This window comes from Pinus tabuliformis, chromosome Q (genome assembly GCF_031772625.1).
Source record: "Pinus tabuliformis cultivar Carrire ecotype Pingquan chromosome Q, CPIR1, whole genome shotgun sequence".
NCBI lineage: Eukaryota > Viridiplantae > Streptophyta > Pinopsida > Pinales > Pinaceae > Pinus > Pinus tabuliformis.
The window spans coordinates 512,676,960-512,683,583 of record NC_142296.1 but is presented as its reverse complement, the minus strand read 5'-3'; positions in this window follow the sequence as shown (position 1 = coordinate 512,683,583).

Here is a 6,624-nt window from a genome sequence, read left to right as displayed (position 1 = left end):
ATTAAGAAATAAGTGTACCCTACTCTCGAGGCAGGATTTGGTGAATGAAAGGTAAGGACGAAGAGTCGATGCTCTAGGCAGGCTTAACGATATGATGAGGATCATGCGTACTATGGGAAGAATTAAAGGTTGGAAAAAGAGCGAAGGACAGGCAGAACAGGAGCATTCAATGCTCGAGCAGGAGGGAGTCATTCCCATCAGATATATGATCAAAAACAATGAGCGCCGCCGACACCCATATAGAAGATGGGACACTTGGCATGCTTCGGAGGAAGGCAAGAGAGGTGACCATAAAAGCAGGAAATTGGGTCATTACCGAAAATATAAACCACCAAGCAAGAATAATTATGACAAGACCTGCGGGCAATAGGGGATAGGTTGGAATGCACCTAGTAATTCTCACAATCTCATCTATTTATTCTCAGCCCCTGGCAACGGCAGAGCCACTGTTTCTTCGAGTTGTAGGCTGAAAATATTTTCCCTAATCCTTAGAATGCTATGCTATCAGTCGCGTGTGGTCAAGATAATGGTAGGTGAGGGGAGCCGAAGCGCATCGACCAACCAAGATCTGAAACGAGCTCAAGAATCCTATGAAACACAAACCTCGCAAAAATAAAAACGAAGAATTGAGGAGCTGGAGGCCATTGTTACTGAGGAGGAGGAAAATTTGGAAGCACAGGAGTTGGAGAAGGTAATGGATTGGGTTCAGGACCCTGGTACAGTAACAACGTGTGCAACTCAGTATGTGCGTACACAAGCAGAGATGTGGAGGATGAAAACAATGTTGGCCAAGGCCATTAGTATGCAGGGGGACTATACCAACCAAGTTCATCAAGCTCAACAGGCAATTGCAGTCACGTCAGAGGAGCAGGTGGCGATTCTGGAGAGTCCGGAGTTCAAGATCAGCGGACTGGAGCAACAATTTGATAGTATGCAAAGAAAGTCACAGTCCTGATCAGTCTCTTGCGTCATACTATAAGTCAAGATGCCATGAATGCTGGGGAAAAGATGGAGGGGCACATAGGCGATAATCAGAGTACACTTCCAACGCCATCTCAGGCGGGCAAAGCTAAGGCATCGACTAGTCCGGACACCTCCAAGAATTATATTGTTCTTGAAATGTAATGAGTCTCTGCTGTCTGATCTTGCTGAATTCCTGACGGATGGGTCAGTTTATGTGTCTGTCAACCTTGGTTTTTTTTCGTTGTTTTGTAAAATTTTGCTCCGCGCTCAACTATAGATGTCCTCGGCTCTATGTGGATCGTTGTTTGGTTACTGCTGATTTTGTCAACCCCCAACTTTCTCTGTCGCCGTGCATGGTGTGCCCGGGGTCTTGTGGATGCTCTTTTTGGTCATGACAAGGTGCTTGCTTTGTAGGATGGCAGTACTTTGTCTACTCGAGCAAACCTTTTGTAAAATATGTATTTTGATTCTAATATAACTTGTTGATTTACACAAAAAAAAACTTCCACAAGGATGGTGCAATTAATATCTTTAGGAAAACATTCCAAGATTACAATTTGGGGAAGAGAAATTATAAATAAGAGATTCAAACCAAACACAATGGAAATAGCCTATGGTCTGGCCCTCCCCCTAGTTCCATTTTGTTTATAGTGCTAGAAATCCGTCAACTAAAGGGATCTCCCCTATATGAAGTCCTAATCAAACCTCACACCATTTTGTGTAGGAGTCCCATCTGGTATAAAGGGCAAGTTGTCGAATCCTTAAATATTTTCCTTGGTGCTAGCTATCATCACAAGAGAGTGATGTAATGGTATCTTTGAAAAACAAGGTGAGTGTGCATGGTGAGTGTGTAGAGTAACTGTGTCTAGGTTCTCTTACTACAAAAGGGGGGAGAAAAGTAAGCCTCTAAGTGAGAGGTAATAGTACCACCCAGGAAGATACACACATGAACCAGAAGGACTTGTCTAGCATCCATTAGAATAGTCAACAACGGACGCGATAGTTGTTACAACCAACACGTAAGGGAAAGTTCATCTAACATCTAGCAGAATAGTCCATGGTGGATGTGATGGTAGTTATAACCACTAAGTAAAGAAATACTTGTCTAGTATCCTGTGGAATAGTCTACAAGGCTGGGACAACAATAACAACCATTACAACACATTCTCAACAAGATAAGCACTAAAATAACTTAAATAGTTCAATTATCTTAGTACTTGTGAAAGAAAACATGAGATACAAACGCCTAAAGAATAGTCTTACAAAAACTCATAAGTCATTCGTGAAGAATGTGTTGGACCTAAAATTCTTTTGTTATCAAGCAAAAATTCCAAGACACATATTTACATTGTACATTACTAGCCCCAAGCGTCGGGCATTGGAGCCACTCCTTGCTCCTCAAATAACTTGCTGGTCTCTTTAATGCCTTGCAGGAGGAGCCAAGGTGAAAAGTACTATGCTCATACAATGAGGGGGCATTTATGTAACAACCCTCGTGAAAATTCCATGTAAAAATATATAAATATGATGGATGATGGGACATGTATTCCACGCTAAATGGTGGACAAGACATCCTAGGGGGTGTTCATTTGTTTGTTTATGGCTAAGGATTTGGAAATGAATGAGGCATTAATTGGCATTTTATTTATGAAAATAATGGAAATTGGGATAAAAGGAAGGTGAAAGGTAACATGTTGCATGTGATGAGGAAATTGAAGGAAAATAATGGAAAATGAAGAAAATAGAGGCCTCATTAATAAAAAGGATTCTGAGGATCAGTGGGAAGGACTTGGTCAGTTTAGATTTGGATCTCTCTCATACTCTTGGAAACTTAGAGCTCTCTTGGAGCACTTTAGCATTGGAGCAAGAAAGGAAAGGAAGGCAAGAGGAAGCAAAGATCAAGCAGGGAAAGGCAAGATCAAGCAGCTACAACAGGCTTAATTGCAGCTATCGACTTGCATGTGTATTTTCCTTGCTAGATTTGGCATGCATGGGATTGCATGTGCTTCTTTTCTACCATAGCATGGGTTTTTCCAGGTCTGATAGTATTTTCATCCTAGCCTTCCCATTTCCTGATAGCTTTGATGAGATGGGTTCCCTCATGCAGTTTAAGGGGGATGGCTAGATTTGATTCGAAGCTAAGTGGGGTGGATCTCTGAATTGAAAAACACATGGTGGTAGTGGTCCCTGAACTGGACTAAGGATGCACAAAGTCATTGTCCTAGTAACCCTTGAGCCAGACTATGGGTTGCGGTAAAGCCAGATTGTGTGCCTCCATGGGCCTAGGAATCCTTGTCGTTGAATGACGAGATATAAGGTGAAGCCAAGAGGTGGATTTTCTCTCCATTAGGCCTAGTGATTCTAAGATGGAATGCATGTCAAATCCTAGAGATTACGTCTTGATGTAGGGCCTAGTGATCCCTGGATCAAACCGTGGATGCACGGTAAAGCCTAAGAGACTAGGAGGCACTCAAATTCCTCATGATGTAGGCAGAGAACTCCGGTGGCATCGACATTGATTGGTGCTTTTGATGTGTTCTATGAGTCCCACATTCATGCTTGGAATATGGCACTGGGGTGATTGGCTGAGGAGATACTTGGCTTAGCTAATCTATGGTCAAGAGGAATGTGGTAGTCCCATCACCTGTTGGTTCATTGCATTATTAATGAAAAATTCATTCCCTTGATTTTCATGTGCAAATGTACTGATGTATATATGGATTTTGATGGTTGATATGTTTATTGTATTTATGTTCCTATTATTTTGTTTATATGCACATTTGCCTCGGAGGGTGTTACAGAGTAGTATCAGAGCATGGTTCAAACACTTGGACTGGATGGGCTCTATCATAGGTGAAACGAAGAACAAAGGTTTAAATTTTATACCTTTCTTTCATATCTGTTATAATTTTTCTTCTGTGGCATATTAGAAGTTGAAAAATTTTCCATATCGAAGGTAAATCTCACTGATAATGTGGTCTAAATTTCAGATATTGGTTCACAATACTTTAGGAATTGTGATCTGAAGAAGATGACCTTCCTGAATGCACCTTTAAATAGGTCATGTTGGAATTTATGCAATAACTTATCTTATGTAGGCTTTGAGAAGATGAAAAATTTTCCACGTTGAGGGGACATACCACTGATTATATGGTAGAAATTTCAGATAATGGGTCACAATATTTTAGGCAATATTAGTAGAGGGAGTCGAGCCTTCTGAATGCTCCTAAAATCAGGCCTCGAACAGGTCACGCTGATATTTTTGTTATAACTTTTCTTCTAGGCACTCACAGAAGCGAAATTTGTTTCCACAATGAGGTGAAATCCCACTAATATTTTGATAAAAATTTCAGAAATTTATTCACTACAATTTAGGAGATATGACTAGTGGAAGTAGAGCATTCTGGATACTCTTACAATTGTGCACCAAATAGGATTGAGTTGAAATTTTTGTTATAACTTTTCATCTATGAAATCTCAGAAGTTGAAACTTGAACCATAGTGAGGGAAAATACCACTTATCATATGGTTCAGTTTCCATAACTTGTAATACTACGTTTTAGGATATATACATTGAATAATTCACTATATTAGTTTGCATGTAAAGTGTTTGAAAAAATGCTTACATGCAAATGTAAAAGTATGGTAATTGTTTGAAGAAAATGTTATTATTTTTAGATGGGAAAGTATTGTAGTATGATAATATGGATGTTGCTGATCTGTGCCTATTTTCATGCAAGTAATTTGAAGAGTTGCATGTAGGGAATTTGAAAGGATGCATGCAAGGAATTTGAAAAGTTGCATGTAAGGAAATGGAAAAGTGGCATGTTTTTAGTTATTATGTTACAAGTGGAATAAGTGCAATGTTTTGCGTTAATCTACAAAATGTATGAGAGATAAAAATAAATTTATTTTCAAGTGTGGTTAAATTTAGTAGAGATTTGGAGATCCCATTTCCATAATTGGACATTGGAGATCAGATCATTATAGTAGCTTCTTCCTTCTACCTAGTGTGGACCATGGATAGCAAGGGGGTATGCTTATAGGTTGTTTGAATGCTTGATTAAGTGAGTGATATGTGTTTGTGCTTATAAAATTGTATGAAGGAATTTTGTTGTTTTAATATGGTTTTACTAACAAAATATGTGTTGAGACAACTGATATGCACTTGCGTGCAAGTGGGCACTAGTTTTAGTATTATCACTATGATTGTGAGTTGATTGCAGACAATGACATGGTTTTTAGTATTGTTGAAAGCTGATATAAAGTTAATAGACATGATGTCTTCATTTTTGGAACATGTGACTGGTTACATATGGATTATATGTTGCTTACATGTTGATTTTATGTCGCCTACTTACATAGTTGTATGTTAGGTTACATTCTTGAATATTTTGGATTACATGTATCAGTCTTGTAGGTCGATTACAAGATTTGATCTCTTATGTTCGACTACATGCGTTTACGCGTAGGTGCAGTTGATTTGACACTCCTTATGCATATTGTTGGTTACATGTGGCAATGTGTACAATGGACTAATGGTTGTTGTCATGCATGAGGTCATGGTTTGTGTAGTTGATATGGTCATGCATTGATGACTGGACTCTAGCTAGAATGATGTGCGTATGGTTTGGTACTCATTTGTTATATGTCTATATACAGTTGATATGCATGTATGATCTTGGTTATAGTTTGAATATTAAGTCAAACATGCCTTGTGAAATCATTGTATGCAATTTAGGTCATCATGGTGCTATTGGTTGTTATGACGCTAATGATTTGGCTGAGATAAAGCAAGAGATGCAGATCATCAAGTGAGGTTGCAACATTAGACCTTGAGGGGAGGACATGTCGTCATACAGGTTTGTGTGTTTGGCATGCAGGTATGTATGTTAAGTATTTTTATATTCATTAGGGTTATATACATTAGGTTATGTACACACCTTTTGATGTTATGGTTACATTCATGATAGATGTTAGTTTACCAGTGTAGTTATATGCCCATGAGTAAGATAGTCAAGAATGATAGTAACATGTAGTTGTATGCATTGCTATTATTGTTTTATATTAGATAACTTGATGATTATGTTGTATGTTGTTGATGAGTGTGCTATATATCTTATTGATGTTATATGCTATTAACTTCATGATTAGGGTTATTTCATTGAGATCTTGATGTTATAATTTGGATTTCTCATATGCATGATGGTTATGTTCATTCCTTAAATATATTGATGTTATATATTGTGTTAACCTGGTTTGGCCTATGCAGATAGTTATGGTTGTGATATTCAGGTATGAACCGACATATTTGTGAAATGGTGTCGTACTAATCTAGATTGATTGTAAATATGTCATTATTATGCATGAATGATAATTGCTTATGGTCTTATGATGTGAACATTTTAGTTAGTTACTGTTTTGGATATCATGATTTATGTTTGAGTTGATATGTAGTGAAGTTGTACTGTGCTAACCTAGATTGATTGTGAGGACAAGATAGCATCCCCTGAAATACACTAAGGTATGAGTTTTCTTATGTAGTATATTGGGTGCTTCATTGTTGATTATGTTGTCTATTTGGTGTTTGAGTGTTTGGTGCCTATTATGTCGCCTAGTTGAATTATTTGACATGGTATATTTATAGTTTGTTGAATGATT